A 26,165-nucleotide genomic window follows, 5' to 3' on the forward strand; every position below is an offset into this window, starting at 1 on the left:
AGTGGTGGTCTCTTTTGGGTATTCATGAAGGCTGCCTCGGGCCTTTTCCCTTCGCCATCTTTATCCTTCATGGGTGACAGAGGACTTTGCAGCCTACATTGCTCGGAAGGTCAAGACTCTTGCATTTCCTACAGGAGGGTGACCTTGGGTCCTCCTTCCTCCAGAAAACAGACGGCATTAGATGGGAATGCTTCCTCAGCTTCCAGGTCCACTTTTTCAACTCCATTCTGGTTAAAGACACTCTCTCTCTCTCTCTCTGATCTGAAGCTAATTCCCCTACCTGTGCTCTGGACCCTATTTCCTTTACACAGCCTTCAAAGGGTTATCACTGCATCAGTTAACCTTCAGCCAAACCTTCAGCCTTTTCCCTGCTACTGGCACTTTCCCTCAGCATTAGACTTCCTCAAATCCTTTCCATACCAAAACAACATAAACCAAAAAATTTTCTTCACCTCACGTTCCACTGTGTTTCCACTTTACATGGACTTGTCTGTCTCCTCTAATAGATTATGCTCGTTGAGAGTGGGGACTGTATCTTATTTTTTATTATATATCATTGCCGAGCATGGCCTGACACACAATAGGTGCTCACTAAGTGTGTGCTGAATGAAAAAAATGTGTGAATAAAATATATGCAAGTGTGCAGTGGAAAGGTCTATGGATTTGATGTCGCAGCCTCAACATCTGCAGTGGTATAAATCCGGTCCCCAATTTCAGTTGGCTTCAGCTGTGCAAAGAGAAAGTTCTGCCAAGACTATCTGTAAGGCCATCCTAGCACTGACTTCTGTGACTCCAGCATGAGGGGGCTTTATGTTCTGCAGGTTAGAAGGCTATCCTAAGCAAAGCGGCAGACTCTCCATCTCCACTGAAACAAGAAGACACACTTTAATTGCAAGTATTTCAGCTACGAAACATTTTTGTTTTTTTACTTCCAAGAATGTTAGGCCCCGGCATGTTACTTACAGGAACTTCTGGTATTTTGTGGAACACAGACACTTGCATTATTTGAAAATTTTTTTTTTAAGATTTTACTTATTTGACAGAGATAGAGACAGCCAGCGAGAGAGGGAACACAAGCAGGGGGAGTGGGAGAGGAAGAAGCAGGCTCCCAGCGGAGGAGCCTGATGCGGGGCTCGATCCCAGAACGCCGGGATCACGCCCTGAGCCGAAGGCAGCCACTAAACGACTGAGCCACCAGGCACCCCTGAAATCTTTTTTAAGTTTCCTTAACCTGTTAAGTATTCACACTGTAGTGCCCAGCATTTAATCAATAAGTAAGTAGTTACTGAAATTATCCTCTGTGTAACAACGGTCACCAGAGGGGACAAAGAAGGAGATGAAATATACTGCCACCCTTAAGAAGCCTCAGGTACAGTCAGGAAAATAAGACCAAAATATGTTTGAAGAAATGATAGAAAATGGAAGGGATTCAAGAAGGGCTTCTGAGGGAAGGTGAGGTTTCTGTCCAGGGGAACGCTTACTTATCCACAAACAAGACAGGAAGGAGCAGTATTTCAGTTGAAGGTACTAACTTGAGAGGTCGATTCGGAGACATGTCGGCGGTCCTTGAAAGCTAGGCGGGACCTGGAACGGAGTGAAGCAGGCAATCCCCACGAGGAGACACGTGACTGAAGGCACAGCCGGGAGAATGTACTGACTCAGTGGCATGTGGGCGGGAGGAAGGAAGCGAGACACAGACGGAAAGGCAAACTCCCGAGGGTCCTGAGAGTCAGGTCCAGAAGCTAAAACCAATGTCAAAACAAGTAAGGAACGGCTGGAAGACTGGTGGCTTGCTACAGTGCTGTGCACAGAGCAGTCTTAGGCAGCGATGGTCCAGAAGTCAGAGGCGAGGCAAGGTGAGCAGGACCGGGGTGGTGGCGCTGAGCGGGGGTGAACTGACCTAAATCAGCACATGACGCCACAGAGGAAACAGGGTGGGTTGACTTAAGAGAGACTTCTAGATTTCTCAGCTAAATCACTAGAAAAGGTGGCGCCACTTGCAGAGATCAGAATAATGATGGTGCTTTGTTGAAACAAATAATTTCTATGCATTAGCTAGTTTTAAGGAGAAAATGACTTTTTTTTCTCCCAAAGAATCACAAGTTTTCAGGTTGGAAAGGACCGTATAGTTGGACAACTGATCGAAAAAGTGCTGAATGTGGGTGGGATACAGTATGGAGAGCCAGGTAAGTCTTCGAGGTAACAGCTGAAGAAGCTGTCAGTGTATGGGTGCTATCTGCTGCTTGTGAGAGCTCTCCAAGGGAGAAAATACTTATTGATCGAGGAGAGTGTGGACCACAGGCAGAGCCATGATGGATGCCTACTGTCAGACAGCAGGAGGGTAAGTAACCAGCAAAGGAAGCTGGGAAGAACTACTACACAAGTAGGAGAAGAATCACGATGAATAATATGAGAAAAACCAGAAGAAGAAAAAATTCTCACAGAAGGCATAGTCAGCAACATTAGGGTAGTGGAAAGGCGAAAGTGAGAAATAGTGAACAAGAGACTTTGGGTTTTGCAACAGAAAGATCAAGGGCAGCACTGAAGAAAGAAGTTGTTCTGCAGACTGGTGGAAATGAAAGTCCATTTGGAGAAGCCGGGAGATGGTGGCCATGAACCACTTCTTCAAAGTGCTTCGTGGTAAAAAAGAGCAAAAGAGAACAGGAGTGCAAAGGCACATAGTATTATGATAGCGAGGCTTAAGTGTGGGGTTGAATTCAGAGCGAAAGGCAGAAGACACTGGAGAGAGTGAGGATGAACGTGGAAGAAAGCGCTGAGCTGGGAAAGGGATACCCCATCAGGGACAGGCTCAGCGGCTAGCACAGGAGCAAAGCTGGGACCCCCTCCCTCTGCATTTGGATGGGAAGCTGAAAAGATATATGTAAAGCTGCAGATGGTCTAAGGTGCTGACAAGGCTAACTGTAGAAGTTAAATTCTGGTCGTGGAGAAGGGAATGCAAAGAGATCTGATCCCAATAAAGGAGTACAGGCGTTAGGGGCAAGGCCTACTAAGGAGTCACGGTATCCAGCCAACGGGGAGCAAAGCTGAAGGGAACCAGAACCTTCCTCTGGCGGTTCCAGAGATGTAGCTTTCAGCATTGCTCCCGAGACCGGTGGGCATTCAAACAGTGTTTTAAACAAATACTTACTGAAAATAAATTGTCAGCTTGGTTAGAGCTTAGAGGTACAGAATAGAGGAAGGTGAAAATAAACGAAGGAGTTTTACAAAGTGCTTCAAAGTGGAAGTCTTGCAGTTACCCACAGTGACTTTACTTTTCATACAAAAGAATTTGACATCGCTATTTTCGGCCAATGCTTTCATTTTCCCACTTTGTAATCTTCTTACCAGGAGTTTAGCTCAGTCGTTCAAGACACCACTCATTTCAAGTATCTGCCAATGATTCTAAGGAAAAAAATGGCCTCACCTATCTACAAGGTGTCAGGGAATAAACTGCGCATGGAATTATTTTTGCTTCTGTCGCTGGCACTTTTAATTTGCTTTATTACACTTTTATTTGACCACTGCACTCACATTTACAGTACACAAAGTACATTTTCAGACACCAGAAATAAAACACAGAAGAATGAAAACACGGAGTATGTGAGCTGTAGTGATGTGACATTTCTATAAACACTGTTTAAAAATCTAGCTTCCTAATTACCTACAATTAATGGTTTATTGCTCATCCTTTTCTAAGCTTGGCTTTCAGTTAAGGGTTTATGGTAGCTAGGCATTCAAAGAAGGGATAACAGAACTGCTCAAGAAATATAAATGCCACTGAGTGGAAATTATAGCTTAATACTGTATGAATTAACAGGTATTTTAAAGTTCATCAGGTGCATTACATGAAAATGAGAAATCAACTCAAAACTTAAATATTTGCATGCATCTTTTTAACTCTATATGATACTTATGACCCATGGTAAATAATAAATTCTCCTAAGCCTTACCTCTGTATCTACCATTAAAGACACAGAGGTGCAAACATTACAAGTTTTATTGTTTCATAGGAACTTTTTAAAAGTTTGCACTCATGTTACGAATTCTACCCATTTAATTCCTTTCTCAGACAAGTTACATATCCATCTTGGGATTATCTGACCTGCACAGGATAAACATCCACTAAATTAGCCCTAGTTCACTGAGGGAGAAATTACTAAATTGTTCTTATGTTGAGAAATGTTAACGAGACCTGCTATCGTGAGATCATTTTACAATGTCTACAAGATACCAAGTCATCACCTTGTACACCTGAAACTAACATAACATTATATGTCAATTAAACCTCAGTTTTTTAATTATAAAAGGAATTACTCAATTGTAATTGTTTGACTTCTAGCAAATTAATTATCATGTTACTACCACTTAAAAATAATTACATGAATGTTGTATACCTGTGAAAAAAAGAACTTCAGAGGGCAAGCTTCTCAGGAGCAGTGATTCTATTTTACATGCTTATTACACCACTAGGATACTACCACACATAGGACGGACATACATAATAGTATCCGACTGCAATGCTATTTTTTACCCTTTTTTACCTAAAAATTTATTTTATCAAAATTTGTTTAAAGTAATTCTCGTTTATTGTAAAAATTCAAAATTATAGTGAATTCAAAAATATAGTGACTAGGTCACTATGGTTCTGCTCTTTGCTCTCCGGTAAGTACTATTAACTATTTTAAACACATTTCTCCGAAATATTTTGAATGCATGTACATAGTTATGTGTGAATGTGTACACATAATCCTATTTTACAAAAATAGAATCCTACCGTACATGACTTGTTTCACTCAACAATGCATCTTGGACATTTTTTCATGTTATTATCCATTAAACTCCCCTTTCTTTTTAAAGTTGTATAATAATTCCCTTGTTTAGATATTTGACCAGTTCCCTACTGATGGATATTAGAATTTTTTGAGAATAAAAATTCACAAGTGAAATCCTTTGTACTTTTATAAGAAATACTGTAGGTTAATTCCTAGCAGAGAACTTTCTGGGTCAAAAGATATAAATATTCAAAATTTTAACAGCTATTGACAACCTGCCCATCACCTGCTGCCTAGCACTACTACCAACAGCAGATACGAACACCAATTTCCCTTTGCACTCTCCAACACAAAACGTATCACCTTTTACTCTTTGTCCCCATGGTACTATTTTACTTTAAACATCATTGAACATATTCTACATTGAATCTGTCATAATCAGTTAAAGCACTTCTACCTTTATATAGTTAGATATTCCGATATTAAATGTCAGTGCGCCCCTGATTTTAGATCACATACATCCTAAAAAAAAAAAATTATTTCATAAAAGATGTCTCTAAAAACATATTTCATTATTAAATAAATCATCACTGTAAAAATTTTGAGAACATAGCCAAATATAAAGAACAAAATGAAATTACCTATACCATAATTCAAGAGCTAACTGTTAAAAAAACCTTTTATCCTATGCATATGTTTAATGTACATATACTGTTTTCCTCAATCATGATTATTGCAATCATACTATATCCTATTCGATATCCTGCTTTGCTAAATAGACATCAACAATAATTCCCCGCCTTAATATTAAATATTTTTTTAAAAAACGTGATTTTTAAATACCTTTTTTTCTTTTTTAAGTAGGCCCCACGCCCAGCATGGAACCCAACGCAGGGCTTGAACTCACGACCCTGAGATCAAAACCTGAGCTGAGATAAAGAGTCGGACGCCTGACCAACTGAGCCAACCAGGTGCCCCTATAATACATGATTTTTAAAGATCACAAAATATCTCTTCATTTAACTGTTACTACTAGACATTTACCTCTGATTTTTTATTATTACAAATAATGTAGAAAAGCATCTTTGCGTCTCTGAGTATTCCATTACGTTAGAGAGATTCTTAAAAGCACTTGGAGCAGGTTCTGTATTTTATTTATTTTTAAAGTTTTTTTATGTGAGTACAGCTGACACACAATGTTACACTAGTTTCAGGTACACAACATAGTGTTGGACAACTCTATCCTTTATGCTCACCACAAGTGTAGCTACCATCGCTCACCATACCATGCTATTACAGTACCACTGACTATATTCTCTGTGCTGTACCTTTTATTCCCATGACTCACTTTGTATTTTAAAATAATAAGCAATATCTTTACAATAGCAAGTCCTTAGGTTTTTACAGCCCCATCCAAATAGGTGACTCCTTACTTCCTTAGGATATGACAGGTACCATGGCTGAACTGAACTTTATAAATAAACCAGAAATGTGTCCTTTCTTTTTTTTTGTAAAATTGCTCATGACTTTGAATGTCAGCATATTTGACTGACAAAGCAGTAATCGTGGAGACACTTTTATCATACTTTTCTCAGAATGATCAAATCAAGGACAGAAAACTAGAGAGGAGAGCGTCTGAACAAAAATTAAATAATCATTAGTCTTTAGTATATTCACAAAAAGTAATCTTACTTTAGGCCACAAAAGAGCACTCAAAAACACTCCCCAAACAGGAAACATACAGGTGAAATAATCTGACAGATTTGCATGATCAAAAGTACCCTATACATGTAGAAATTTTAAACACATTTCAAAAAAAACTTGTAGGTTAAAGGGAAAACAAAATGGAAATCACCAATTGTAAAAAAATAAATAAATCATATAGGAGCGCTGTATGCCACAGCCTTTGTGCGGCTGGAAAAGTAGCACTGAGGTAAACTTACAACCCTAAGTGCCTGTTTAGAAAATAAGAACAATAAAAACTAAGTAGCTAAACTTTTGATTTGGAAAGCTAAAAAAGAGAAAAATAAACATACGGAACAGAGCAGTTTATAAAGATATAAGAAGAGACTGATTAATGAAAAAAACCAAGAAACAAAAGAAACCGTGAAAATGGTAGAGTTGATCAATAAAACCAAAACCTGTTAATTTTCAAGGACAAATAAAACGGATAAATCTCTGGCAAAATGAATTATAAAAAGAAAAAGAATAAAATTATTACTTTTAAAATTTAGATAATATATATAATCAATTTAATATGAATAAATTAGAAAAAAATAAACAAAATGGACAATTCCCCAGGAAAATATAATTATCAAAATTAGCTCAAGAAGGAGAAAACTACTGCGATCTATATTCTAGAAAAAAACTGAAAAGGTAGTCAAAGCAAAAGCCCTTTAAACAGGCTCAGATCATTTTAGGTAAATTATACCAAACTTTCAAAGAGTCGGTCAATGCTATGTTATATAAACTATTCAGGAACTTAGAGAAAAAAAAAATAGAAAGCTAATCAGCTTATGTTAGAGTCTAGCATAAAGTTTCTCAAATTCAGCACTCTTGACAATCTGGACGGAATCATTAATTTAGGGGATGGGCGAAAGTGGTCTCATAGACTATATGGTTTAGCATAAACCTGATACTCAAACCAGAAAATGACAACATCATAAAAGAAAAAACACAGATCATTCACGCTTATGAACAAAGATTCAAAAGCCCTTAATAACTGGTGATGGGTAGTAAGGAGGGCACGTATTGCATGGTGCACTGGTGTTATACACAACTAATGAATCATCGAACTTTACATCGGAAACCGGGGATGTACTGTATGGTGACTAACATAATATAATAAAAAAACATTAAAATAAAAAAATTTTTTTTAAAAAGCCCTTAATAAAAATACCTGCTAATCAATTTATCAAGAACAGGCAGAGTTTATTCCAGAAATACAATGGTGGTTTTTATAAGAAAAAATTCTATGAAGGCAGTTACTACATTAAATTAAAAGAGAAAAATCATATGATTGCGTTTATTATTGCAGAGAAAATTATTTGATAAAATGAAAAACACATTCCTGATAAGACTCTTAATAGACCAAAAATAGAATTGTCCTTAATCTGAAAAAGGGAACCTATGAGAAACCAATAGTAAGCTTTTTATTTAATGATTAAATGCTAGAAGCATCCCAATTGAGGAATAAGACTTGTACTAGCCCAGTAAGTATCTCAAGAAAAAAACAATATAAGACATATACATTAGTAAGAAAGACACAAAAATGTCATTATTTGTAGATTTTTAAATTGCGTGAAGAGCCAAGAGAACCAACTGGCAAACTATTAGATATATGAGGATATCAGCAAGGAGGTCAAATACAAGATCAAAAACAGAAAAACTATTAGCTTTTATATACATTAGCAATGATGAATTAGAAAAACTTAGAAATAAATCCCATTCAAAATAACGATTCGAAAAGGCCTGACATACAAGACCGTTAAGAAAAAATATATAAAACTTTGCTGAAAAACATAAAGTAAAGAAGAGATATATCTTGTCCCTAGACAGGAAATCTCAGTATTAAAAAGATTTAATTTTTCCACAAATCAATGTATAAATTTAATGTAATCTCTAACAGGATACCAAATGGATTTTGCAAGAAATCTGACACGCTGACACAAAAAATTGAAGTAAATGAATAAACATACAAGAGAGTTGAGGAAATCTTAAAAAGAACAAAGGTCTTGCCCTACCAGATGTCAACAAAACACTGTGAAGATACAGTAATTAAAACAGCATGATTCTAGTGCATGCATAGATGACCAGATTCACCGAACACACACCAGAGACAGCCCAATGAACGCAAGGAAATTCAAAATGTAAAAATAGCATTCCAAATCACAGGAAGAGGATTAACTACTCAACAAGTAATGTTGAAATAACTAGCTGGCTGTTTGCAAAAAGCACAAAATTAAAAGCAATAAAATCTCTTCTTCACACAAGTCACACACAAATATATCCCAGCGTAATTAAAGACCGAAAACCTAAAATAACATATAAGCAGGACCAACGAAATAATTTGTGGGGCCGAGTGCAAAATAAGAGGCGAGACATTCCAGGTGGCAACAGCAGAGAATTAAATAAAGTGGGGAAGGAGATGGGAGGGCTCCTGGCCACAAGGAAGGTCACACTGGACTACATCTACATTCAAAATTTCCGCCTGACGACAGAGACCAATCAGCAAAGTGTAAAGACAAGCCACAGAAAAAAAAAACGTTTACAACAGATATAAGACGGAAGATTAATATCTGAATATATAAAGGATGTCTGTCAATCGATAAAGAAAAGATAAGCAATCCAATACTTTTTTAAATGGATAAAGGATATACAAGAGTGTAAGAGTAATTTGCAAAAGTGTAAATTAAAGTGACATTAAACATGAAAGTCTGTTCAACCTCAAGAATACTTCTGCAAATGCGAACACAAATTAAAACAAGGAGATTTTTTTTTTTTTTTAACCACAGATAAAGTCTGATGATGTCAAGTGTGGGCAAGTGTGCAGGGAAACTGCTGGTGGGAGAGTATGCTGGCACCTTCGAGGGGCAGCTGGGCAGTTACAGAATAGTAAACAGGCATTCCTTCTACCTAGCCATTCTGCCTCTTGCTTCCTATCCTAGAGAAAAGCTTCCCACGTGCACGCTCACAAGGAGTCCTATATGGGGACTTCACTGCTGAACAGATCCTAATAGTAAAAATTAGGAAAAAAACTTAAATGACCATCAATAGGGGATGGGAATGGTTAAATAAATTATACTATAGTCCTGTTATTTATCATACACGCATATAATTAGTGTTCTGCAACAATTAAAAGGAAAAGTATAGAACCTTATACAGGCATAAAAGGCACTCCAAGACCTATTTTTAAAGGAAAAAAACTGAGTTGCAAAAAAATAAACACAGGATGCTACTATTATGTTGCTGAATTTTTCAAAAGAAACCACATATCGGAATTATATATTTCTAGAGGATCATCTGTGTACATATGAAATACAGAGAAAAAGACCTAAAAGCCCATGGACAATACCTACCAAATCAGTAACAGTAGTTTAATCTCCAGAAAGAAATGGGATTGGATGGTGGTCAAAAGAATTTTAGCAAAATCTGTGACGTTTGTTTTTTTATTTTCAAATGAGACATACTCACAAATTATTTAAGAATTAAAAAGAACTTTTAAAATGTGTCAGAATAAATATTGCCTATTTGAAGATGGATTTTATTCTTATGTACTTCAGCCGGGTAGCACTAAACAGTTTCAAATCTCCCATGCCAAAAAAAAAATGTCTTCCATCTCAGAGAGGAAGAAAGGAAGCCCAAATATTTTTCCCCCAAATATTTTCTTGAGACCTCTTTGCAGCACGATGATGTCTCACTGCCCCTTCATACGAGCAGAATTAATTATTAAGTGACTTTAATTTCCCAAATCCACACAACAACTACATTACCTGAACTGCCTCTTACAGTTCATGCAAACCACAATATTACGATTGGCCTGGAGAGAGCGCAGACCAAGGCCATCTCTAAAGCAAACAGCACCAACTGTCTAAGTTCCTGCATGAAACGTTGAAGATTATTTCTAACAGTCTTCCAGACCGTAAATAAAAATCTAAGTACATGTAAACTCTGAGGTCTGCTCCCCAGTACACAAGTACAATAATATTTTCAAATTTATGGAAGAAGAAATTTGTTCTTTATTCATCCTCACTGAACAGTGTCTCAAAGAGATGTTGAGGATTTTCCTCAGTAAATTCATGTGCTCACTATACATGATACTTATCTAACTGACCACTCTGTATACCTCTGAAGTCTTTCCCTGATTATATTAAATCAGTGGACGAATCACTAACAAAATCTTTAATAACAGCTTTATTGAGATATAATTTATATGCCATATGATTCATCTATGTAAAATGTACAATTTCAGTAACTTTTAGGATATTCAGAGAGGTGTGCAACCATTACCACAATCAATTTTAGAACATTTTCATCGCCCTGAAAAGAAATCCTGTACCCACTGACAGTCACCCCCCCTTGCCCTCCAACCCCCCAGCCCAGCCCTAGGCAACCACTCATCTACCTTCTGTTACCACACATTTGCCCCTCTGGACATTTCCTATGAATGGAATAATAAATATGTGGCCTTTTGTGACTGGCTTCTCTCACTTTAGCATAATGCTTTCAAGGTTCATCCATGTTGCAGCATGTATCAGAATTTCATTTCTTTTATTGCCAAACAATACTCCATGGTATGGACGTATCATATTTTATTTATCCATTCATCAGTTAATGGATATTTGGGTTGTTTCTATTTTTTGGGTATTATGAATAATGCTGCTATGAACATTCATGTATAAGTTGAATTTTTTTTATTTGAGAGAGAGAGAGAGCATGAGTGGGGGGCGCAGAGGGAGAGGAAGAAGCAGACTCCCTGCTGAGCAGGGAGCTCCCAGGACGCTGGGATCATGACCTGAGCCGAAGGCAGACCCTTAACCTGAGCCACCCAGGCACCCCTCAATTTTTTTTTTTTTAAAGCTGACCAATTCTATGTAAAGGTATCCTGGAAGATTTAGAAAGTAGGACAATTATAATACATGTTTTTCTTTATTCATCCTAATAAGAAATCCTTAATGAATCGAATGAACCATTTTATAAAAATAATGAACAGTATTGATATCATACTAACCATAATTAACTTGCAAGTATTGATATCATACTAACCATAATTAACTTGCAAATTAACCTTATTTTAAATGCTAAGTTTTAAGAAATTAGTGTTTGTAACTGGAGAAATACCCTTGACCAGCAATTATTTTACTGATTAGAATTTTATAAAGAGAAAGAAATCAAAGGGCTTTCTGGAAAGCGGTGGGAGCAGGGAGGATGGTTAAATCTTGCCAATCTCTGAGGCAACTGAATACTTTGGTGGCAAAGATACTTTGCACTCTGACTCAGAGTGAATCTTTATAATTATTTGGAATAATAAAATAACTGGAGACAAAGTTATTGAAAAGAAGGATACTCTGTTTTTAAACCACTTCTTTCCGGTGGATGTAATGAACTGCCCTTCAAAAGTGCCAAAGTACCAGACAGATAAGATGTATCCACCCTAAGACTCCGCAGACGGCCCCTGCTTTCTGACTGTCTCAAAATAAATTGTTATTCCTCAGCCCCATTTATGGAGTGTGGTTCCAGGGACAAAGGCATGGTCCCTTCTCCTGAGGAGCTCACCCTGTAAGTGGTCCAATCCCACAAAGATGAGAGTTAAAGAAAATCTTTACTTACTGTTCTTTCAACAATTTTGAACTCCTGTACAAAATAATGATTCATAATGTTATATTCATTTAATCTTATATTTATTCACTTATCCATCTTAAGTGGGAAAATGAATATAAAAGAAAGGCTCTACGTGATTATTATCTGATTAAAGGCAGAGGAAAAAGAACTACCAATCATTTTTAAGATATTATAATAAGAAATTTGAAATAAAATTATTTATGATAGGACTTATAACCCGTTTTTACTTTTTGATTAGCTGCATGGAGTAACTACAGAATCAAAGGGAAAAGGCCACAGCGGATCCCACTTACAGACCAAAAAACCAAAATGTGAAACCAAATCTAAAGCAAAATAAAAAATAAAGTCGGTTATAACAAATCGGTCCACCATTACGTTGTATTCCAAACATTTCTATGTAAGTCACTTGTTTGCAACTCTAAATTCATTCTTCCACAAAAACTGCAATGTAAATAGTGCTTATCATCTCAGAGCAACCCAGGAGAGCCTATTTAATCCATGATGTAGCTAAGATGATGAGCGTGGACAACATTTAAAAATGGGAAACTACTGTTGGAATACTAGTAATTAAACCAAACAGGAAATAATTTAAATTCAAAAAAAAATGTTTAAACCTTTCTTTTGATGCTCCTATTCAACCTAGCACATGAAGGAAAGTGTGTGAACTGGATGAAGACTAGACACACTCCCCTGCGGGACTGCGGAAGGATCCTCCAGGCTCACTGGGGAGCTGGGAGAGCTGGGAGAGCTGGCGGACAGGGGGCTCTCTGCTTCAACCACCCTTCTCTTTCTGCTCTTCTATCCAGACTCTGCCAACTTGCAATCTTCAGTTTAAATCTATGTCCACAAAGGCCTGAGAAGGAGCTTGACCTAGACTAGAAGGCTGCTGCTTCCGCACGTTTCTGCTGTTCCTCCTGCAATTAACATCTCCACGCCAGCCCTGCTCTTGCCCCTATTCTCATTAGTCAGGGCCCGTTATCTGTTGGCCAACAAGGGATCTGAAGTGAGCGGCGGAGAAAGACAAGGAATGAAATGCTGCTGAGAGAAGAGAAGGAGAAAGGAGGGAAAGGTAGAAAGGGTGTGTATCATTAGCCGGCAGGGGATGGAGGGCAGTGTTGGGTAAACAGCGACGGGCCAGCTATTAGCCAAGGCCCCCACACCATTTATTAAATGGAGCATGAGCTCAGGTCTGCTAGTTTGCTCTGGGACAAGCGGGGAAAGAATGGGAACGCGGCTGCTGTTAGTAGCCATGCATCGTCATTCACTGTTTATTGAGCACCTAATATATACAGAGTACCACCAGATACCCTAATCCATAATTGAGGCATTTTCTCTGCTCAAGGAGTTTAGAGTCTACGAGGGGAGAGACAGCACACAAACTATAGTAAATCTAGACTATATTAAGGACCACAAGAAATACAGAGCTATAGGAGCACAGAGGAAAAGTAGGAGACTGGAAAAGAACCAAAAAAAAAATTTATTCATTAAAAAAATATTTATGGAATACCTGATACATACCAGACAATGTTCTAAGTGCTGTGGGTATACAGCAAATAAAATGGACAAAAACTTCAGCTCTCAAGGTTTATTTTGTTTTTTTATTTTTTAAATATTTTATTTATTTATTTGACAGAGAGACAGCCAGCGAGAGAGGGAACACAAGCAGGGGGAGTGGGAGAGGAAGAAGCAGGCTCCCAGAGGAGGAGCCTAATGCGGGGATCGATCCCAGAACACTGGGATCACGCCCTGAGCTGAAGGCAGACGCTTAATGACTAAGCCACGCAGGCGCCCCCGTCATGGTTTAATAAAAACAACAAAAACATACTACTTAAAAATACAAGCACAGTATATCGCATGTAAGATGATGAGTATCACGAAGAAAAATAAATAGAGCCAAACAAAGGGAAGATGAGGGTCCTGTTTGAGAGAGACAGAGACCATGAGAGGGAGCTCACTGAGAAGACATCTGAGTACAGACCTGAAGGACGTGAGCCTGCGCACTACAGACACCCGCAGGAACAGTGTTCCAGGTGGAAGGAAGGGACGAGCACAGCAGTGTGCCCGGTACAGGAGGAGCAAGGAGGCAGCGGTGCAAGAGATAGTGGGAGAAAAGGTTAAAGGTGACAAGTGGCCAGATCACATGCTGACTCGTGGTCCGCAGGATGGATATAAGCCTTGATTCTACAGGAGCTGGGTTTTAGGAAAAAGAGTAACATGACAGGACTTATGCCACACCATCTGGGTGCTGTAATCATCCAGCCTAAAGATGATGTTGGCTTGGACCAAAGTGATAGCAGTGGAAGAAATTACTAAGAAATAATCTGATGCTGGATATACTCCCAAGGGAGAGCTGAGAGGATTTCCTAACAGATTCAAGGTAAGGTACAAGAGGAAAAGATGTGTTGTATTAGCCTGCAAATATAACAAATATCAAACATTCTGCTAACTAGATGGCTTATCAACAGGAATTCCTTTTCTCACAGCCCTGGAAACCGGAATAGCTGAGATGGAGGTGTGGACAGGGCTGTTTCTTCTCAGGCTTCTCTCCTGGTCTTGTAGATGGCCATCTTCTGCCTTTGTCTTCACAGGGTCTCCTCTGCAAGCTGCGTATCTCTGTGTCCTCTTCTTATAAGGACACCAGTTCTGTTGGATTAGGGCCCATCCCAACGGCCTCACTGAACCTTAATGACCTCTTTAAAAACACTTTCTCCGAATACAGTCACATTCTGAGGCACTGAGGGGGTTAAGACCTCCACGTACGAATTCTGGGGAGACACAATTCATCCCTTAACAGGTCAAGGACAACTCCAAAGTTTTTAGCACAACCAAGGGGAAAGGTAGAAAGCCATCTGAGCTCACTGTTGAACAATCAATGAACATGTATGGAGGGTTTATTACATGTAAGACACCACACCCAGCACTTCAGGGGCATTCCTCCCATTTAATCCTTACAACAACACTAGAATGTTGGGATTATCATCTCCATTTACAAATCAGGAAGCCGAGGCTTAACACAGTTACACAACTTGCCCAAAGTCACACAGGCAGTAAGTGGAATAAAAGGGATTCGGATCTAAGCCCTCAGATTGCAGCAGGCATGCCTTTAACCACTATCGGCACTGCCTCTGCCACCAAAAGCTGTGAGCTGAAGGCATGAAACCGTAGACCAAACCAAAACTAACCTGAAATACGATACGTAAGAGATCATCGAGCTCAACGCCATGGTTTATGGGAATAGGCATGGATTAAAAAGGTGATCAAATTATTTGTTCAACTCAAGCTTCCCAGAACAGGCTTTAATTAGAATATCCTTTATTTTATAATACTAAAAAAATGGAAACAACTTAAATGTAGTTGGTTTGAAAATTACAGAATAACCCTGTAATAAAACACCCTGTAATAAAACCCTGTAATAAAAACCTTGAATTAAAACAATGCTGTCGAGCTACACTGATTATGGGAATAGATATCTGTGTTATATGAAGCTTTTTAAAAAAAAGCAGGTGATACAATCACATTTCAGAATAACCCTTAAAAAATATTCCATACATCACAGGTATTTGCAAAAGCCCAGATGAATATAACCATAAAAAGGAGACAATAAGAAAGTGGGCCATTTTCACTTTCTTTTTAAAACCTTTCTATGTCTGATTTTTTTCTATAGTAAATATGCATTATTCGTAAAAGTAGAAAAACAGTAATGCCAATTCAGAAAGATATTCTTAAAGCTATTTCCTTTATACTTCGCCGCCCAAGCTCCCCTCGAGCTTCGGGGCTCTCCGGACAGGCTGGCATTCAAGCCTTCCAGGAGTTACTTCTCTCTGGTGGCTCAGACTCCACGCGAAGCAGCCCTCGGGAGGTGATCTGTCAGTGGAAGCATTTCAGAGCTGGTACAGAGCATAACTGTACTCCCAGTTAATCACTCATTTAGACTCAGAGAATCAACTTTTCACAAATGAAGTGTCTGACCTAAGAAGTGCAAGTATATTATTCAGCTGGTATTTTTAATAATATCAAATCTGTCAAGATTGTCATTGGCGTCAAAGTCATTTATGTCAGGATTATAAGATGAAGTACCGATAATAACATTTAAAAGGAGGAGGCAGATCAGGGCACGGAAGAGAGAGTGGGGAGATGCTAGGGGCAAGCCCGCCAAGAAGCCATCGCAGCGCCATACTTACTACTTAGTAATAACCCTCGCTGGACGGCAAGCTACTACTGAGTTCACTACTCTATGCATGGCACCATGCTACGCCCTACAAAGATAAAGGACAGCAAGGCATGGCCCCCGAAGACCATGATCGTTTTTCAATATGTGGTCTATAACACAATAACAGATTCCTTTCCCTTTATGAAGTGGGGGTGCCCAAAGAAGTGGACGCCCTCTGACAACAAGCTTTGTTTATTCTTTGCTTCAGAGGCAGTGGAGGGGAGGGATGGAATAGGAGTGAGAAGACAGCGGCACAAATGAGAGGACAAATGCTGAGCTGGAAAGACAAGGAGCCTGGAAAGAGGACAGAACAACCCAGAAGAAGGGAAAAGTGGCACGTGTTACTGAGTGGTCCACGAGCAGGGCAGCAAGGGAAGACTAGGGGGGGAAGTGTGGGGGTGCCCTGCGTGAGCACCCCGAGGCTCCAGCCCTGCGGCTACTTCTGAGAATGGCATCAGTGGCCCCTGAGAGGGAAGGACGCACACCTCTGCCCCGAGGGGGGTGTTTTCCGGCCTGCCAGGGGAAAATGCACAGGAGAGTCTATATGGAACATTTCAGCTGAGCGCCCTTCTCTTCCTCTGCTATCCTGGCTGCATCAAAGCCATTTCACAGTCTCACGTGGTGGGGCTCAGGGCCCCGAAAGCGATAGAGAGCTGCCTGCCCCCACTGACAATCGCAGAATCTCTCACACACGCTTGCCCAGGAGCGCAGCTATTCCCCTCCGCAGATCCTCCCCTGAGCTGTCCAAGACAGGACTCAACTGGTCCACGGGACACGGAGCTTCAGTGTGGGGGCCCAGAGTGAGTGACGCACGTGGTCTCAGGGAAGCCGCCTGTCACACGGTCACGTACTTCTTCCTGGGAATTCACGTGCTCCACTATCTCCCCTCACCCTTGCTTCTTTGAGAAGTAGCTGATTCCACTTAACAAGCTTTTTATTCGACTGCATACTTCGTTAAAAATTAGGGCTAAGGGGGTAAGAACAGTCCTTACTCTTGAGGGGTTTACTACCCACGGAGAAAGACAAACATAATTTCAGTGGAGGATGGCAAATCTGTGCTTTTCAAACTTTTTTGTTGTGCCCCTACACAGCAACCCTACGTACATTTACACAGCAACATGCGAAATAGCATTTCGTCTTCTGGTCCATTCTGTCCAGTTTTATTGAATCATTTAAAAATGGGTCACAACGACAGCCTGAGCGGTAGGCGGGGTGCTGTGGGGGACAAGGCGGGGCCTCGGCCCAGGACTCAGAGGGCCTTGTGCAGAACAAAGTCTGTGCTGAGGTTAAGCAAAGTGGGCTAAGCAAAGAAAGGAGGAAAGGCATGCCAGGCCGAGCGAACATCGCAAAGCTTGAGGCAAAGCATGTGCGATGCGTGAGCGGCCCTGCCGGCGCTGGATATTATCAGAGCACTGCCGTGACTCGGGGAGTGATGCGGCCGGGGTGCCCAGGAGGCAGGCACCAGGAGAAGACGGGTCTTGAGTGTCATGTGAGGTGTTATGGCTCACGCTGCTGGGCCAGGGCCTCGGCTGAAGGGTTTTTAACAGGGAATAATGGATTTACCTTCCAGAAATCACTCTGCTTATGTGACAACTGCATTTAGGGAAAGCAAATACAGAAGAAAGAACAGGAGGCTAATGCGATAGCAGAACTGAGAACTGATGGAGTTTTTCATGCGCTCTGAGGGGAGAGACGTAGAGCATCCCAGTGACAACGTCGACAGGCGACAGAGATGAGCTCGCGAACAATGAGCACACGCGGGGAGCCACGTGGGGAGAAGAGCAGGGGGCCGAGGGCTGACCCTGGCAGCCTCCTCTGAGCAGCGAGAGTACCAGGTGCAGGCAGGGTCAGAAGCAAACCTAGAGCGCAAGCGTGGCAGGCTGGAGGCGGGGGCGGCAGGAGGACCGCGGGCCTCGGACGGCGGCAGTGGTTAGGGCCCCGGCTCTGTGCAGACGCAGGAGCAGCACCAGCCCTCGGGAGGCATTTCCTGTGGGCTGGCACCATGCGCCGCACGCTTCAGGAGATGCTTACGACGCACATTTATACCTCCTCGTAGTATTCAGTCTTCATAACAAAAGCAGCTGTTAGCATCCCTATGACGCAAGGCTCAGGGAGCTTAAGGAACCCATCTAATGTCACGTGATTAGTTTGTAGCAGAGCCAAGCTCCAAACCCCCATCTACCTGACACCAAGGCGTGTTTCAAAAGGACTAAATTTTATAACACAGAACTTAGTTGTGGCCCTCGGGACATGAGGGAGGAAAGCTGGTCTAGAGAAAGCATCTGGAGGTGAGGCAAGGGGCCCGAGAGACATGTCACGCCCGAGGCTGGAGGGGGCCAGGGAGGAAGGGAGCTGCTGCCAAGATGCTCTGCACTAAACTACCATTTAAGGAGTCTTTTTCTTACTCTCCATGGTTTCCCTCAAAGCCCTCTCATTTCGAACAGGGTTTTGAGCACCACTGTTTCAGTTACAGAGCTTTGTTTTTACAGTATGAATTATTTTTGCTTGTAGATCTGAAGGCCCCAGGTAACACCCACCACCCACATGCTTGGGTATTCTCTGTGCTCCCCGACTGCCCTACACAAGGCAAACAGTCTCTCGGTTTCTTCTCCTTCTACAGTGTCTGGAAGCAAACATTTTTCTGAGGTTTTCTAAAATATGTTACTTTGCAGAGAAACAGATGGAGTGAAAATAACAAAGTATCACCCCAATGAAAGCTGTCCCCAATATTCTGTGCAACGTAAATACAAGACCCTGGACTTCTGTATTCAGAGGCTCTATAACTCCTATCAATCATTTTTGTTCCACTGGGGACTAATCCATCCTTATCGATTTTATTCCAGAAACAACCACCTTTTGATTACCTCACCTAATTTTAATAATCGGCATGCACTTATTTGATAGTTTTCCCATTTATGTGTTTGTGGTCGTCTTGTTTGCTAGTATGTGCCCAGCACCACAGACATTCACAAACATCTGTGGAATGCAGGGATGCTCTCTTTGGCCCCGGCCCCTGAAGACCACCTCTTCACAGGCAGTATCATATAGTAACAGAATCTGACAAGCTAAGTGCTACAAGCAGAGATTAGTCCCATGACTTCGGCCTCATTATTACCACATCCCAATAAATGTAACCAACAGACTTTTCTAAAATAAGCATTTAAAAAGAAAAATCCACAGACTAAAGATTTATATTTGTTTCTAAATCAATGGACCTAGAAGCTCTAGAAGACTAAACACTAGTAGTTTGGAACTATCCAAATTCCAACAGCTCCGAGACTATGGCCCTGAAAGAAAACATGAGGAGAAAGAGCGTGTGATTACCCGTTCACCGTCGGTGCTATCCACAGTGAGAATTAGATGGCCAACATTTGCACAAGCACATATGTGCCTTAGCTGATTTGCAGGAAGCCAGAACATAAAGCATGGATCTGCAGTGTTCCTAGAAATGTCTATATTTAGACAGAGACGAGGTCAGAAGATTTGAGCAAACTCTATAGCTAGCTATTAATAAGCTTTTTAAGTTGAATGAAAGTTAGAGACAGGACTACTATCCTCCCTGAAACACTTGTGTCAATCTTCTTCATACTGCTGAATTCTTGTGCTCTGAGTTTTAGACAGCATTAGCCGTCTCTCTCTTTTTTCACGCACAAATATGGAAGCAGGAAACAGGATGTAAATCCTTGATATAAAGCATTCATGCCTGGGTGGGGCATTAACAAAAGGAGAAGAGGTACAGGGAAGAGAGGCTCTGATGACATCTGTCCCCGGTTGTTGCCAGGAAGCATCCAGTTATGACAGATTCTGACATTAGTTTCATCAAATTACTACCTTTGTACTATATACACAATAAAAAAATGGGTTCCTATTTCCTACTTTCATATGGAAATGTATTAGGACAAGGGCCAATGAAAATCTGCTAGAAACAAACCAACCAACCCACGAATGCACCGTCTTCCACAAGTGGATAGTCTTCTGAGTCATGGCTTCCCCCCACCACTGGCCAACTTCTACTGTAGATGAACCGTGCAGGCTGGACAGAGAGAGACTGGGGATGGCTAGGCTTCTTGTATTTCTTTCCAAATGCCTTTTTTGTTTGTTTGTTTGTTTGTTTGTTTTCTATAATACCTCTTCTTTCCTCTATTAGCAATGATCACTGAAAGTTGATTATAATTCTAAGTTCTAATTATTATTTTATAGTCCTTTAAAAATGCATTACAGGACATTTTATACAGTGTCAAAACGGTTCATCCTAATCTAATTATCTGAAAGCTTTTTAAAATCATCACAATCTTCTTTAAAAAACAGATCCAAATACGACTAATTACTTGTCCAATATAAGCAAAGCAATGTTTTTGGCAGGGGATTTATAATTCACTGCAGTTAAGTAATTAGTAAAATATATATTTAACAATGAATTAATACAAGTGCTTTATATAGGGAGTTATGGTTGAAAGCAGTACTAAAAATTATGTAAGACAACTAAATTTTAATATGGAACTTCAAATTATACATCAATTGCCACCTTTCAGACCTATTTTTCATAAAGTAATTTCTATTGCACTATAAAAAAATCCAAAATAGGGGCGCCTGGGTGGCACAGCGGTTAAGCGTCTGCCTTCGGCTCAGGGCGTGATCCCGGCATTATGGGATCGAGCCCCACATCAGGCTCCTCTGCTATGAGCCTGCTTCTTCCTCTCCCACTCCCCCTGCTTGTGTTCCCTCTCTCGCTGGCTGTCTCTATCTCTGTCGAATAAATAAATAAAATCTTAAAAAAAATAATCCGAAATAAAACTGTAACCCATTACCCCAAATTAATGCAACTATGACATTCTCTGCTAGAGACTTAGTCTGTGGCTGTCTGTCTTTTGTTGGACCTGTGCTGCCAGTGTTAATAAAAAGGACACAACTTTAAAAATCAGCAACAGTGAAAATTCAACCCTATGAGAGGAAAATACACACCACTAATTTCTAGTCAAGTGTATAACTTGTAGTCATTAAAATATGTAGTCAGGTAAGGGTTTTGTTACAGGCTTTGGTTGATTTTCCAGATTTTCCACAGCAGGTGGGTGTTTCATCTGAATAGGTCAACTGTCCGCAGAAGGCCAGCAAATCTTGCATAGCCAGCACAGCCTAGAAGGGCAGGCTATTTTAGGAAAGAAGCATCCTGTTCTTTGATTTATGCCATTAGCGCAGCAAATAACTAAATTTAACGAGCATAACTGATTTACCATAGAAGTACCATATGATTCCTGCCCTTTGCCTGGAATCAACTGAGACCTACAACAGTCTTCTAGATCAGTCTTTCTAGAAAATAACCTCCCAAATTTTCAAGCCTATCCTCAGATTTCAGTTCACTGATCTTATTTTCAATCTAACAAATTTAGTTAGTGACTTTCAGTGCTGTGAAATTAAATTGTATTTCCACTGCAGTCCAGGTAAAGGGTTTCTTCCCGTAGCCTATTATTGCCCTGAAGACAACTACCTGACTTGAAAGTAGACCACAGAAGAGTCAAACATAAATCCTGACCTGACCAATCTTACCTTCTCTGCATTGATGACACCAGCGGTTCTCCATCAGGCATTATATGCCCCCACGGGGATATTTTACAATGCTTACGGGGACATTTTTTGGTTGTCATGGTTGTAGGGGGGAGTACTACTTTCATCTAGGGAGTAGAAACCAGGAATGTGGCTGAACACCCAGCTGCAGGAAGGCCAGCCCTCTGCAACAAAGACCTATCCAGCCCTAAATCCAGCTGAAGCTGGAAAGCCTGAACTATAAAGATTTAAGAGTTAATACCTATATGTGGACAATATCAGAAAATCTGTGCCAGAATTATAAAAAGGTGACTTCCAATACTCCTTCTTGTATTCATCTCTGATATGCAGAATAGCCAAGTATATATAGCCTTGCTTTTTGAAAAACGATTGCTTAGCCTGCTGAAAAAAAATACATTTACAGAGTCTTATGTTCATTTTCATAGTTAATATTTATATCCTTAAAAAAAAAAAAGGATGGCTCATCAGTTGAGCTCCTGGGTGGCTCAGTCAGTTGAATGTCCAACTCTTGGTCTCAGCTCAGGTCTTGAGCTCACGGTTTTGAGTTCAAGCCCCGCACTGAGCTCCACGCTGGGCATGGAGCCTACCTAAAAAACAAACAAACAAAAAAAAACCCTCAAATCACCTCAAAAAAACTCCCCAGGAAAACTTTTTGTTCTTTCAGGAATGCAATTACACTTAGATTCTCCGTAAATTCATGTAAAATTATAAACATTTAACATATCATTGTTTGCTTGTTTTTTGTTTGTTTTTTTTTTTTCCAACAAGTTGACAAAAACACAGAACAGACAAACCACAGAATTTATCAAACAGATACACATGGCATTCTGGGTGGCCTGAAAGCCACCAAACTGCACCTCAGACTCCTGCAAACAGCATTTCTTGGGAAACATGGCTTCACCGGAGAGCCAGTGACACACACTAATGGGGACAACACAGCCCTTCTGGGCCGCGCGCGTACAGACAGTCCCGCTACCGACGCCTCTCTGATTAACAGGCAGGACCGGGCAGCGCTTTTTCTCAGGCAAAACAAATCAAGCTGCAGAGTGTTATATATATACATACACACACACACACACACACACACACACACACACACACACACACACACACACTTCCATTGAGCACCTAAATTACTTCTAAAAGTTTAGAAATGTTTATCTTGCTGCCAAAATGATGAATGTCAGGGATGCAGCACTTTATTGTCTAAGATTTCTTGAGTCATTCTGAGGCTTTGCTTTAGTACTGTGGGTCAACACTCCATTATCTTTGGTCTTGTTCTGATTTCCTCTACCGTAGTCAAGAAAATGGGTTATCTTGGACGTTCTGTATCGAAAGGACCTATGAATATACAAAGATTAGAGCCATCCTCCACCTGAAAAATCATTTCAACATGAATTAATGTTTCAAAGAAGAAAGGATAACTCTGAGTTGATGAAATGCAAACTGCAACCACATAAACCAAAGGCACTATCTTATGACCTTAATTTTCCCATACATTGGATGCTTTTAACCATGTATAATAATATCCACATCCTCAGAGATTCCAATATTTCTAAACCAAATCTCTGCGACTGCCTCCCCGCACAAGCTGCATAAAAATTCTTTGCTGCATGGGGGGGCGGGGCAGGATCCTGATTTTTGCTTTCAGAAAAAAAATTTTTTTTTTTTACTTTTTTCTTTAATCATCGGAAACTAAAAAGGTAGATTTCCATAACACGTCTTACAACACAAAAATTCTGATTGAGTATTTAAAGGTAGAAAATGAAAGCAAATGTGAATACTTCTACAAATTCCAATATTTATATAACCCAGGGTTGAGGAAGGACTTTCTGGACACTAAAGGCAGAAAGCATGAACAAAACATTTTAAGACATTTAAACACAATCTTTCTGCTCCATGAAACAACACAAACAAAAGTAAGCAAAATAATAAATCAGAGGAACATTACAACAAATAGGGCAACATATATAAAAGACAAAGGGTTAAATATTTATGGAGCTCCTAGAAATCAAAGAGACAAACGGTTGAAGAGAAAAATAAACAAAAAAAATGAATATTGCAATTTGTGGGAATATAATTCACACATACACATGAAAAAATTTCTAGCTCACTGGTACTCACAGAAACAAATTAAAACAGAGGACAGATAGGTATTGTCTGCTTACTAGATTGGTGTCCATTCGCGGTGCCGGTGACACCCAGTGAAGGCGATGCCGTGGGGAACCGGCAGCATCCTAATTACCAGCAGACCTGTAAATTGGTAAAGCCTCTAGGGAAGCGATTTGACTACATTATTAAAAGATTCAAAAATCTCATTTCCTTTGACTCAGCAATTCCATTTCCAGGGTTTATTCAAAAGAAATAACACAGGGGCACCTGGCTGGCTGGGTCAGAAAAGCAAGCGACTCTTGATCTCGGGGTCGTGAGTTCGAGCCCTACAATGGGTGTAGAGATTACTTAAATAAATAAAACTTAAAAAAAGAAAAAGAAACGATACGGAAGGTTCATAAAGACGTATGTATTAAATGCATTGTTTACAGTTCTTTTTTAACTTAACACCCAGAGGGCCGTGTCACTGCCTCCACACCTACGTCCAGCAATCACCCCTCGCTTGGATTACTGCAACAGCTCCCTAAAGAGTATCCCATCGCTTTCCAGTTATTCTCCACCTAGCAGTCAAAATGAGACTTTAAAAACACAAATGTGGCTACTTCACAGCCCTTATAAAAGCCTCCAGTGGCCTCCCACTGCGAAGTCCCAGGTCCTTACCGCTTGCAAAGAGTTGTGGATGTCCTGGCCCCTATCACCTTGCTGGCCTCCTCTCCCCATCTCCCTCAGACACACTCAAGTTCCTCCAGTGGACCAGATGGTCTCTGGGCTTGCTGCTGTGCCTTCCCCTAGAACAAGGGCCCTACACTATCCCACCCCATAGCTAACTTACATACCTGAAGCACACTCTTCAGGGCTCAGCTTAGCAGGCCCCTCCCCAGGGCAAACTTCCCCTGCCTCCCCCCCATTCGAGTCGGGTGTAGTCCCTAAGCACACGCTGCGCAGCGCCCTGTGCTGATCCAGTGACAGCCCTGAACGCACCATATTGGAACACTGGGTCACTTAGCTCACTGATATCCCGGGGCACCTTTATCACCGCTTGGCCTTTTCTGAGGACACAAAGGTCTGCATGTGCGGCAGCTCCCTCCTGTATTCGCGGACCTCAACACCAACATCTCTCTGACACCCGCTCAACTCTTTTGCAACACGTACCCCTAGGCACAGCTGCCTGAGACAGAAGGACTGAAGCTGCAGTTTCAGACCGTTTTTGTGGTTCTTGGGCCCTTATTAGTTCCCCTGTAAGCATTATCAGATGTGATGGTAGTTGTTTGGGAAACTGAGCTCTTACGTAGTTTCTTTTATTCTTTTTTCTAGGATAAATTCTTCATCATATGAATAGAGCACAGCAGCATATGAGGACACTTTCTCAAACCAAGAAGAGAATTTAAAAACCAGTTGCTTCATTCCTGATCCTTTGGTAATAATCAAAGATGAAAAGCGACCTAAATGTCCCTCAAGAGGAAGCGAGTTAAATAAATTATACATCAACACAGCGCAGTACTGTGCGGCCATGAGCGTGAGAATCTCTTCCTATACTGACTCGGACACTATCAGGAAGGAGTGTGAGGTGAATAAAGCAAAGTGATGAACGCTATTATAATTCACTGCTCTGTGTCTGAAAAAGGCAGGCATAGGTATCAATTATCTCTGGGAGAACACACTGGAGAGGAGGGAAACTGAGGGGCTGTGTGGAGAGAGACTTGGCCCTGGATAACCTTACCGTTCAGCCTTGTTAGTATGCTACATATTTCAGTGAGGGCTTACTATGGAGTCCTATTTAACGAAGTAGGTATGAATGTTTGTCAAAATTCCTCATATGAGAAGCACAAAGGCTAATTTTAACATACCCCCCCTCCCACATACAAAGAATCCTGACAATTTCCAGTGCTCTGGACCAAGGCTGTCAAGTGGCAGCAGAAGCACCATCATCCCTGCCAGGTAATTAAAGTATGTCTCAGAGGAGGGCTATGGCCTTCTCTTTTGGGTCTGTTCTGCTCCTCTTTCTCAGTCCTTCATCCCACAATGTCCTGAGCAGCAGCCATTATTAAATACTCCCCCTGTCTAACAATACTTAAGTACATTCCATTTTCTTGGAGGCAACATGAAACTAGTATGGTTTCTTCCCAGAAAGTAGTGCTGAAATCAACCTTAAAGGAAAAGTAGAAGTA

At 40.6% G+C, this 26,165-nt stretch overlaps 1 protein-coding gene and 1 long non-coding RNA gene across 11 annotated transcripts in view; one reads left to right on the forward strand and one right to left on the reverse strand.

Annotated features, from left to right (window-relative positions):
- Positions 1 to 26,165, reverse strand: part of PLCL2 (phospholipase C like 2) — a 185,877-nt gene that overhangs the window by 104,483 nt on the left and 55,229 nt on the right. The window lies entirely within an intron of this gene.
- LOC148108395 (uncharacterized) lies at positions 1,675 to 25,747 on the forward strand. Of its 4 annotated transcripts, none has more exons than XR_015727854.1 (3): positions 1,675 to 1,856; positions 5,634 to 5,743; positions 25,312 to 25,747. It is a non-coding gene; the product is annotated as an uncharacterized LOC148108395 (long non-coding RNA). The 4 variants fall into 4 exon arrangements; XR_015727853.1 differs by lacking the exon at positions 25,312 to 25,747 and adding an exon at positions 12,352 to 12,650; XR_015727856.1 differs by lacking the exon at positions 25,312 to 25,747 and adding an exon at positions 12,352 to 12,650 and having other exon boundaries at positions 5,637 to 5,743.

This window comes from Ursus americanus, chromosome 20, assembly GCF_024610735.1.
Source record: "Ursus americanus isolate L20-20 chromosome 20, mUrsAme1.1.p, whole genome shotgun sequence".
NCBI lineage: Eukaryota > Metazoa > Chordata > Mammalia > Carnivora > Ursidae > Ursus > Ursus americanus.